At 42.4% G+C, this 12395-nt stretch overlaps 1 protein-coding gene across 1 annotated transcript in view; it reads right to left on the reverse strand.

The window, feature by feature from the left end:
• LOC311139364 (sperm acrosome membrane-associated protein 6-like) overlaps window positions 1–12395 on the reverse strand; it is a gene marked incomplete at its 5' end in the record, with an annotated part of 1014348 nt that overhangs the window by 721013 nt on the left and 280940 nt on the right. The gene's annotated exons all lie outside the window — the stretch shown is intronic.

Consider the following 12395-nt stretch of genomic DNA (forward strand, 5'->3'; position numbering starts at 1 on the left):
GTAATGTGATACAAAATAAATATCATACAGCTGGGAACTGGACTTGAACACGTGACGCTCTGCTTATAGCATAAATGCTATAGTGGTTTGATATTTCTTACAAGATGAAAATCAGGATTCCACGTCTTTACTCACCAAGACTAGAGTGTAAAATATAGGGAACTGGAGACTGCCAGCGTTTGTTTTCCCCCAGAATGCCATTCCTCTGAAAGTTCTGGAACATTACAGTTTGGTTAACCCATATACATTACATACATTTACATTTAAGTCATTTAGCAGACGCTCTTATCCAGAGCGACTTACAGGAGCAATTAGGGTTAAGTGCCTTGCTCAAGGGCACATTTACGTCATTTAGCAGACGCTCTAGTCCAGAGCGACTCACAAATTGATGCATTCACCCTATAGCCAGTGGGATAACCACTTTACAATTTTTGGGGGGGGGGGGGGGGGGGGGGGGGAGAAGGATTACTTTATCCTATCCCAGGTATTCCTTAAAGAGGTGGGGTGTCAAATGTCTCCGGAAGGTGGTGAGTGACTCCGCTGTGGGGGGTGGGGGGGTGGGTGGGGGGGGGGGGGGGGGGGGTGGGGGGGGGGGGTAGAAGGATTACTTTATCCTATCCCAGGTATTCCTTAAAGAGGTGGGGTTTCAAATGTCTCCGGAAGGTGGTGAGCGACTCCGCTGTGTGTGTGGGGGGGGGGGGGTAGAAGGATTGCTTTATCCTATCCCAGGTATTCCTTAAAGAGGTGGGGTTTCAAATGTCTCCGGAAGGTGGTGAGTGACTCCGCTGTCCTGGCGTCGTGAGGGAGCTTGTTCCACCATTGGGGTGCCAGCGCAGCGAACAGTTTTGACTGGGCTGAGCGGGAACTATGCTTCCGCAGAGGAAGGGGAGCCAGCAGGCCAGAGGTGGATGAACGCAATGCCCTCGTTTGGGTGTAGGGACTGATCAGAGCCCGAAGGTACAGAGGTGCCGTTCCCCTCGCTGCTCCAAAGGCAAGCACCATGGTCTTGTAACGGATGCGAGCTTCAACTGGAAGCCAGTGGAGTGTGCGGAGGAGGGGGGTGACGTGAGAGAACTTGGGAAGGTTGAACACCAGACGGGCTGCGGCATTCTGGATGAGTTGTAGGGGTTTAATGGCACATGCAGGGAGGCCAGCCAACAGCGAGTTGCAGTAATCCAGACGGGAAATGACAAGTGCCTGGATTAGGACCTGTGCCGCTTCCTGTGTGAGGCAGGGTTATACCTCAGATAGGGTTAATGTAAAACATATCATTTAAACCATTGCTGTACCCACCTCCATTATGTCACCTTCACGTAAATGTAAGTCTGAAAATAACCGATATGGGTTAATAAGTAATATGTAAATAAAATATTAAGTGACTTTCTATAAATCTGTATTTTCTACAACACAACTGACAAATGTGTATTATTCATGCAATATGTATTGTGTGATTAACACTTTACATATGTTTATGTAAGCTTGACCTTTGTTTATTTTGTCAATGCCCAACTCATCTTCGATGTCTTGAAAAGGAAAAAGAAATCAAGTCAACAATATTAATGGTAAGCAACCATATACATAAACACCTGATACAGCATAAGTATGTTCACATCTAAAAATAAATCAATAAAACTCAGGTCCATATACTGTAGCCAGTTCATTTTATTTTCATTTAGAATATCCAGACCTACCTGTGACCTTGGGAACAGCCTGAGGAGAATGAGAGATAATATATTTTAAGATAAGAAATTATCAAAAACGTAATTCTAAAAATGTCTTATCTTTTGATTTTCTGTTTTGCATAACTTACATGATTATTTTCTCACAATACAAATTATGTTCTATCAAATTAAACATTGTTCTTTTAACATATTGAGCTACAGAGATAAATGAGTGTAAGCCTAATCATGTTTTTAAAGTTTCCTTTACTTACCCCAGCCAAAACTTGTGACACAGCTAAGCTCACAACAAGACAGGCATGGATATACATTCTCTCCAGATACTCTTTCCAGGGTCAAGGTCACTAGCAGTAACAAATCAGATCATAATGGGAAAACACCAAAAAAGAACCCATTAAATGTGTTTCAATTCACATCACCTCTACCAGAGTAAGAGCCTGAGCAAATGAGACTATGATGATTGATTGACAGGTTGTATCCAGTGAAATGTCCCTATACATTCCTTAGCATGATTTTCTCTTATTAAATTCACTTATGCATTGTTAAGGCTGCATAATAGTAAATATACTTAATTTGCCAAGTTAAAAACAAAATCGGTATAACAGACAATTACGCTTTACATGGCGAAAATATAATCTGAAAATACCATAGGAAAAATAAAATGTTCAAATCATTCACACATGAACATTGTAATACCTGTTTGCAGTCTTAAACACCAGTTGAAATCTCCAACAACTGCCCTAAGAAAGTGAACTTATTCAAACCACTTTCATACTGACATTTCCTCAATCCAGAATCTTCTTCATCATCCACCAAATTCTCTCAAAACTGGTTTGATGCATCATTATACAAGTATGCAGCTAGGCTCACGTTCTCGTCATAACATATTTTAGGATTTGCATAAGCATAGCTGCTTTGCCGCAAGCTTTGTTGGGTGACCAAGGCGTAGGAGAGCTACTACAACTCTGCGCAATTTGCGGCCATTTTGCTGATGCAGCCGGCGACTCCACTTCTGTGGGCCGCAAAATTGTTTGGGACAGCTGGGACACTTTTTATGGCTATGAACCCAGCTTGAACCGTCAGGAATTCGCACATTAGTTGATCCAATTCACCGTCTGAGCAGATGAACATGATCTGTGACTGAGAGCTGCCTTTATCCAGGTGGCAGCTCGTCAGTCCAATCAATGCTAGTCAGGTGTTCTGGGCCTGGTTCCAACTCGAGCAGCCAATTGACTCACTCATTCCTACATTCACTCCACAAGACAAAGGCTGCATTTCAAACTCACAAAAGACACACCCTCCTCCACTTACCCTCGCCTTATGCCCTTGAGGGAATCCCCACTGCCATCGGTCCAAACGATTAGCCAACCAAGGAAAGTTGGCAACTAGTTGGCCCTCGTTTGTGATCGGATTTGCGAGTGTACAATTCTGTTCACTCCGGGGCCTGAAACGCCCCATAATTCAATTCGCGATGATTGTACATTCGCTAAGAAAAGTCTGACAAAACTTAAAACCAACATCAATATGGAGAAGTCAACATACAAGTGTAAGTAAAAATGAATGTAAATACTAATAATAATGTTAGAAATTGTGCTACTAATGCACATGACGGCACAAACACGTATCGTGAAAGTAATGATTGTTTTGTTTGGTTAGCTTTTGGAAACATTAGCTGGCGAATACAACTTTCCCTGATATCACACTTATACATTGTAATTTTTGATTTAGCATTTAGCATTCGATGTCTGCGGATGCGTTGTCTTCTAGCCAAGATATTAAATGCAATCATAATTGACTGTAGTTCATATAAAGCACACACAACAGATACTGGTGGTTCCATGCTGACTGAAAACACATTTCCGGGCAAGAGCGGTCCATTTAAAATAAATTCATTCTTCCCTCAACCCTTGCCCTGCAAGTGTCAACTCATCATACGTCATCATAAGTGTCCATTTAATTTGAGGGGAGAGGGTGTGTCTTTTACGTGTTTGGAATGCAGCCAAACACAAGAGGGAAAGGAGAAACTAAGGGCTCTATTCAATTTGCATCGCAGAAGTTCAGCTTTACAGGATGATTTACATTTAAAGGCAATGTTCCCGCTTTAGTGGAGACTATATTCTCGGTAAACGCTGCATACAGTATGTCAGCTCAATTTGAAATTACCTTTACATTTCTGTTGCAGAATCTGTAACGCTTCATCTTTCCAGATTGAATAGAGCCCTAAACTACAGGAGGTTGATGGCATCTTAATTGGGGAGACCGGGTTCGTGTTAATAACTGGAGTGGAATAAGTGGAATGGTATCAAATACATCAAACACGTGGTTTCCAGGTGTTTGATGCCATTCCATTAGCTCCATTCCTGCCATTATTAGGGGTCGTTCTCCCCTCAGCAGCCTCCTGTGCCCTAAACAAACTAAGCCATGGCACACGTGACACGACCATATATCCAAAACAAATTTCAAAAGCATGAAAAACTTGTCAAAGACGGGTCAAGTCATATAATTTATGTGTTATACTTTGTCAATAGTGTACAATGTACATTCTATGTTAACTTCATTTTTAAAGCATTCAATGTTCCAACATCTAGTGGAAAGCCTTCCCAGAAGGGTGGAGGCTGTTATAGCAGCAAAGGGGGGACCAACTCCATATTAATGCCCATGATTATGGAATGAGATGTTCGACAAGCAGGTGTCCACATACTTGTGGCCATGTAGTGTAGCATATTATCCTGGGCCACTGATTGGATTGGATTTACTGTACTCACTCCAACTCATGCGCTCTCCACCTTCTAAAAGTCTTAGACACGTTAGTTTTTTAAAATAAAAGTCTATCCCCCTATTCCAAGGTGAGTCTGCTGGGTCATGGAACTCTAGAGCAGCTATCAGCAGACAGTACCCTGAGGAAGGATGCAACTATCAAGTCTTTAAATGGTCAGATTTGGGGGAACAACCCAATGCAATAAAGTTTTGTATAAACTACTCATGTTAATTTTTTAATGGGTTACAAAACAATAACTTTTTCTTAGGCTGTTCTTCTCATTTTACTAACTACTATGGTAACTTAAACATCTGACAATACTTAGAGTTTATGATTCAAAAAGGTCTAAAATCAATGCAAGTCTAATATCCAGGGAGAAATACATTTCTATTCATATATATAAGACACACAGGTGTGCCAACTAAAATAGATATCCTAGACGACTGAAGAATCTGACAAATAGGCAGTGTTTTGACAGGCAGCCCAGGTCTGATCTTTTTTTTACTAATTGGTCTTTTGACCAATCAGATCAGCTCTGAAAAAGATCTGATGTGAAAAGATTGTGATTGGTCAAAATACCAATTATTGGAAAAAATATCAGAATTGGGCTGCCTGTCTAAACGCAGCCAGAGACAAGTATTCAGACCCCTTGACCTTTTCTACATTTTGTTATGTTACAGCCTTATTCTAAAATGGATGTAAAAAATTGTTTTATAATCAATCTACACACAATACCGCATAATGACAAAGCGAAAACAGGTTTTTAGACATTTTTGCAAATGTATAAAAAATTTAAAACAGAAATACCTTATTTACATAAGTATTCAGACCTTTGCTATGAGACTCAATTGAGCTCAGGTGCATCCTGTTTCCATTGATCATCCTTGATGTTTCTACAATGATTGGAGTACACCTGTTGAAATTCAATTGATTGGACATGATTTGGAAAGGCACAAACCTGTCTATATAAGGTCCCACAGTTGACAGTGCATGTCAGAGCAAAAACCAAGCCATGAGGTCGAAGGAATTGTCTGTAGAGCTCCAAAACAGGATTGTGTTGAGGCACAGATCTGGGGAAGGTAGAGTGGCCAGGCGGAAGCCACTCCTCATTAAAAGGCACATGACAGCCCGCTTGGAGTTTGCCAAAAGGCCCCAAAAGACTCTCAGACCATGAGAAACAAGATTCTCTGGTCTGATGAAACCAAGATTGAACTCTTTGGCCTGAATGCGAAGCGTCACGTCTGGAGGAAACCTGGCACCATCCCTACGGTTAAGCATGGTTGTGGCAGCATCATGCTGTGTGGATGTTTTTCAGCGGCAAGGACTGGGAGACTAGTCAGGATCGAGGGAAAGATGAACGGAGCAAAGTACAGAGAGATCCTTGATGAAAACCTGCTACAGAGCGCTTAGGACCTCAGATTGTGGCGAAGGTTCACCTTCCAACAGGACAACAACCCTAAGCACACAGCCAAGACAACACAGGAGTGGCTTTGGGACAAGTCTCAATGTCCTTGAGTGGCCCAGCCAGAGCCCAGACTTGAACCCGATCGAACATCTCTGGAGAGACCTGAAAATAGCAGTGCAGCAACGCTCCCCATCCAACCTGACAGAGTTTGAGAGGATCTGCAGAGAAGAATGGTAGAAATTCCCCAAATACAGCTTTGCCAAGCTTGTAGCGTCATACCCAAGAAGACTCGAGGCTGTAATTGCTGCCAAAGGTGCTTCAACAAAGTACTGAGTAAAGGTTCTGAATACTTATGAAAATGTGATATTTCAGTTTTTATTTTTATTTTTAATTCTAAAGACCTGTTTTTGCTTTGTCATTATGGGGTATTTTGTGTAGATTGAGGGGGGAAAAAACATTTTAATCCACTTTATAATAATACTGTAACGTAACAATGTGGAAAATGTCAAGGGGTCTGAATACTTTACGAGTCCACTGTAAGTCAGTTCTTGTGTTCGTAGCAGTGTGTATGCATTTGCGTGGTTACACACAGTACATGTTAATTGGCTATGAGACCGAGATAAGGAGAGTCTTGCTGTAATCAAAGGGAAGGTACCACTGAAGGCCCCAGTATTTAGTCAGGCAGCTTGAAGCAGATGTGTGTAACCATCCAGGCCCTTGTCACAGCATGCAGTTGCCTTGTAGTGGAGTAATATTTTATATGTATATTGTTATATATACACCTCACATGCAACTCTTAATAAGACTATGCAACTAGCCTATTAAAATGATTATCTGACTCCGTAAGATAAATAGCAATATGCAAGAACATCATAGTTGAGTTGCAGTAATAAGCGATGAAGAAATGTCTGAGAATGGAATTCCAAATACAAGTGTATTTAATTACTTTGTAAAATGAATGGATTCACATACAAGGCATAAAGCTTAAGTTACAAAGCATTAACAAACATTACAAGGCATTATTCCAAGCATGGTCAGAGAGAGAGTGAGACAAAGAAAACATGGCTTGTCAATGGCCAATAGCACATGGGAGAGAGAAAGAGAAGGAAAGTGTGTCGGTATCTCACCACAGCAAGTCAGGAACATAAGAGAAAGAACAATGAGTCTAAGACCATTTTTTTAAGCATCTGAGTTGTTTGGATTCAAAATCTGAGTTGTTGACCAATAGTATTACTGTAACGTTAACCTCCAATCAGATATCAGACCTACATGATGTAATCACAACATAACTGCTTCTCAGAGGTGTGACAATGGGGGTTGGCAAGATAATTAGACATTCCTAAGACAACCCTTGCATACAGTTGATAAGAAGAGTCACTTTGGGGACTAGGCCGCACTACAGCCTGATAGGGAGATGACAATAAATACATTGTGCGCTTTTCATCACCAAAGCCGTGTTAACATTTACTGCACATGTTGCTGAGTAATCCAACCATTTTGTTAGTGTCATTGATATAAATGGGCAATTCACATACACTATCCAGTTCATAAGCGTTGACTGTAATACCTCTAGGGTCCTGTGGTGGTCTGGCAGCATGCTGCTTTCTAGTGATCTTACTCCCTCTCCACCTGAAATGTAATAACAACAAAAACATGAATAACAATAAGCCTAGTCAGTCAGTAACTTAGCTAACTAGGCTAATTAAATTGATCCCCTGCTGATTTTGTACGTTTGCCCACTGACAAAGAAATGATTAGTCTATAATTTTAATGGTAGGTTTATTTGAACAGTGAGAGACAGAATAACAACAACAACAAAAAAGAAAAACACGTCAAAAAATGTTATAAATTGATTTGCCATTTAATGCGGGAAATAAGTATTTGACCCCCTCTCAATCAGAAAGACTTCTGGCTCCCAGGTGTCTTTTATACAGGTAACGAGCTGAGATTAGGAGCACATTCTTAAAGGGAGTACAAGGGTTTTGCCTGTACACAGAGTTTTGCCTGTCCACAGAAGCAATCAATCAATCAGATTCCAAACTCTCCACCATGGCCAAGACCAAAGAGCTCTCCAAGGATGTCAGGGACAAGATTGTAGACCTACACAAGGCTGGAATGGGCTACATGACCATCGCCAAGCAGCTTGGTGAGAAGGTGACAACAGTTGGTGCGATTATTCGCAAATGGAAGAAACACAAAATAACTGTCAATCTCCCTCGGCCTGGGGCTCCATGCAAAATCTCACCTCGTGGAGTTGCAATGATCATGAGAACGGTGAGGAATCAGCCCAGAACTACACTGAGGATCTTGTCAATGATCTCAAGGCAGCTGGGACCATAGTCACCAAGAAAACAATTGGTAACACACTACGCCGTGAAGAACTGAAATCCTGCAGCGCCCGCAAGGTCCCCCTGCTCAAGAAAGCACATATACATGCCTGTCTGAAGTTTGCCAATGAACATCTGAATGATTCAGAGGAGAACTGGGTGAAAGTGTTGTGGTCAGATGAGGCCAAAATGGAGCTCTTTGGCATCAACTCAACTCGCCGTGTTTGGAGGAGGAGGAATGCTGCCTATGACCCCAAGAACACCATCCCCACCGTCAAACATGGAGGTGGAAACATTATGGGAGTGTTTTTCTGCTAAGGGGACAGGACATCTTCACCGCATCAAAGGGACGATGGACGGGGCCATGTACCGTCAAATCTTGGGTGAGAACCTCCTTCCCTCAGCCAGGGCATTGAAAATGGGTCGTGGATGGGTATTCCAGCATGACAATGACCCAAAACACACGGCCAAGGCAACAAAGGATTGGCTCAAGAAGAAGCACATTAAGGTCCTGGAGTGGCCTAGCCAGTCTCCAGACCTTAATTCCATAGAAAATCTGTGGAGGGAGCTGAAGGTTCGAGTTGCCAAACGTCAGCCTCGAAACCTTAATGACTTGGAGAAGATCTGCAAAGAGGAGTGGGACAAAATCCCTCCTGAGATGTGTGCAAACCTGGTGGCCAACTACAAGAAACGTCTGACCTCTGTGATTGCCAACAAGGGTTTTGCCACCAAGTAGTTTTGCAGAGGGGTCAAATACTTATTTCCCTCATTAAAATGCAAATCAATTTATAACATTTTTGACATGCGTTTTTCTAGATTTTTTTGGTTGTTATTCTGTTTCTCACTGTTCAAATAAACCTACCATTAAAATTATAGACTGATCATGTCTTTGTCTGTTGGCAAACGTACAAAATCAGCAGGGGATCAAATACTTTTTTCCCTCACTGTAGTAACACTGCAAAATACTAGAAATCAATGTGAATGACAGTCTAACACAGGATGCAGTCGAAATAGCAAAAGCCTTCAATTCCTACTTTTTTGACTCTGTCAAGGTACTGACACAGAACCCCTCCACTGGTTTCTGAGTCAGAGGTGAACAAGGTGATTAGCTCATTAAATAACTCTAAAGCCAAAGATGTGTTTGGACTGGACTCTACCTTTCTTAAAAACTACAAAGAGTCACTCATTGGCCCCATTACTAAGGTCACCAACACATCTATTGGTCAGGGAGTCTTTCCAAGGGTCTGGAAGTCGGCCATAATAATGGCTATCTTTAAATCAGGTGACCCTGCTGACGTGAGTAACTACATGCCCATTAGTATACTACCTGTGGTGTCGAAGGTTGCTGAAAAGTGTTTACAGAGCAACTGATTGCCCACCTCAACAACAGCCCCCTCACATTACACTCTATGCAGTTTGGCTTCAGAGCAAGACACTCCACAGAAACGGCCAACTGCTTTCTTCTGGAACATGTGAAGTCCAAGATGGAGAAAGGGGGCATTGTTGGGGCTGTATTTCTAGACCTAAGGAAAGCTTTTGATACTGTTAACCATGAGGTTCTCGTCACAAAACTGTCCAAGTTCAACTTTTGCCCCAATGCCTTGAGATGGATGAAATCATACCTTGACGGCAGAACCCAGTGTGTCAGAGTGAGCAATGAGCTGTCGCCCACTCTCAGCTATGATGTGGGCGTGCCCCAAGGGTCAATACTGGGGCCCCTCCTGTTCAGCCTGTACATTAATGATCTGCCTTCTGTCTGTACTGGGTCTGAAGTTCGAATGTATGCAGATGATACAGTGATATACAGTGGGGAGAACAAGTATTTGATACACTGCCGATTTTGCAGGTTTTCCTACTTACAAACCATGTAGAGGTCTGTCATTTTTATCATAGGTACACTTAAACTGTGAGAGACGGAAATCCAGAAAATCACATTGTATGATTTTTAAGTAATTAATTTGCATTTTATTGCATGACATAAGTATTTGATCACCTACCAACCAGTAAGACTTCTGGCTCTCACAGACCTGTTAGTTTTTCTTTAAGAAGCCCTCCTGTTCTCCACTCATTACCTGTATTAACTGCACCTGTTTGAACTCGTTACCTGTATAAAAGACACCTGTCCACACACTCAATCAAACAGACTCCTACCTCTCCACAATAGCCAAGACCAGAGAGCTGTGTAAGGACATCAGGGATAAAATTGTAGACCTGCACAAGGCTGGGATGGGCTACAGGACAATAGACAAGCAGCTTGGTGAGAAGGCAACAACTGTTGGCGCAATTATTAAAAAATGGAAGAAGTTCAAGATGACGGTCAATCACCCTCGGTCTGGGACTCCATGCAAGATCTCACCTCGTGGGGCATCAATGATCATGAGGAAGGTGAGGGATCAGCCCAGAACTACACGGCAGGACCTGGTCAATGACCTGAAGAGAGCTGGGACCACAGTCTCAAAGAAAACCATTAGTAATACACTACGCCGTCATGGATTAAAATCCTGCAGCGCACGCAAGGTCCCCCTGCTCAAGCCAGCACATGTCCAGGCCCATCTGAAGTTTGCCAATGACCATCTGGATGATCCAGAGGAGGAATGGGAGAAGGTCATGTGGTCTGATTAGACAAAAATAGAGCTTTTTGGTCTAAACTCCACTCGCCGTGTTTGGAGGAAGAAGAAGGATGAGTACAACCCCAAGAACACCATCCCAACCGTGAAGCATGGAACTGGAAACATCATTCTTTGGGGATGCTTTTCTGCAAAGGGGACAGGATGACTGCACTGTATTGAGGGGAGGATGGATGGGGCCATGTATCGCGAGAACAACCTCCTTCCCTCAGTAAGAGCATTGAAGATGGGTCGTGGCTGGGTCTTCCAGCATGACAACGACCCGAAACACACAGCCAGGGCAACTAAGGAGTGGCTCCGTAAGAAGCATCTCAAGGTCGTGGAGTGGCCTAGCCAGTCTCCAGACCTGAACCCAATAGAACATCTTTGGAGGGAGCTGAAAGTCCGTATTGCCCAGCGACAGCCCCGAAACCTGAAGGATCTGGAGAAGGTCTGTATGGAGGAGTGGGCCAAAATCCCTGCTGCAGTGTGTGCAAACCTGGTCAAGACCTACAGGATATGTATGATCTCTGTAATTGCAAACAAAGGTTTCTGTACCAAATATTAAGTTCTGCTTTTCTGATGTATCAAATAGTTATGTCATGCAATAAAATGCAAATTAATTACTTAAAAATCATACAATGTGATTTTCTGGATTTTGGTTTTAGATTCCGTCTCTCACAGTTGAAGTGTACCTATGATAAAAATTATAGATCTCTACATGCTTTGTAAGTAGGAAAACTTGCAAAATCGGTAGTGTATCAAATACTTGTTCTCCCCACTGTATGTGCATGCAAAGAGCAAACAACAAGCTGCACAAGAACTCACTACTGTAGTGGTCCAGGTTACAAAGTGGCTCAGTGACTCATGTTTGCATCTCAATGTGAAAAAAAACAGTCTGCATGTTCTTCACAAAGAGGGCAACTGATGCTACTGAGCCAGATGTCTATGTGTCAGGGGAGAAGCTCCAGGTGGTATCCGATTTTAAGTACCTTGGCATCATACTTGATTCCAACCTCTCTTTTTAAAAAGCAGGTGAAAAAGGTAACTCAAATAACCAAATTCAACCTAGCTAATTTCTGATTCATACCATATTGTTTGACTACAGAGGTAGCAAAACTGTACTTAAAATCTTTGATGCTCCCCTACTTAACATGACTAGTTGGGCCCAAGCTTGTTGTTCAACATTAAAATCCATTCAGTCTGTCCACAAACAGGCTCTCAAAAAGTGCTTAATAGAAAGCCCAATAGCCATCATCACTGTTACATCCTCAGAAAGCATGAGCTCCTGAGTTGGGAAAATCTGGTGCAATATACCGACGCATGTCTTGTATTCAAGATCATAAATGGCCTGGATCCCCCTCCACCTAGTACTTTTGTTAAACAGAAAACCCAAACCCATGGTAGCAGATCCACAAGGTCTGCCATGAGAGGCGACTGTATAGTTCCCTTAAGGAAAAGCACCTTTAGTCAATCTGCTTTCTGTGAGAGCTTCCCATGTCTCGAACACACTGCCATCAGATACACATAACTGCACCACCTATCCCACCTTCACAAAAAACATAAAGACATGGCAAAAGGCCAACCAGACTTGTGAACGTAATCCCTAGCTGTGTATTG

This window comes from Coregonus lavaretus, assembly GCF_964263955.1.
Source record: "Coregonus lavaretus genome assembly, chromosome: 13".
Taxonomy (NCBI): domain Eukaryota; kingdom Metazoa; phylum Chordata; class Actinopteri; order Salmoniformes; family Salmonidae; genus Coregonus; species Coregonus lavaretus.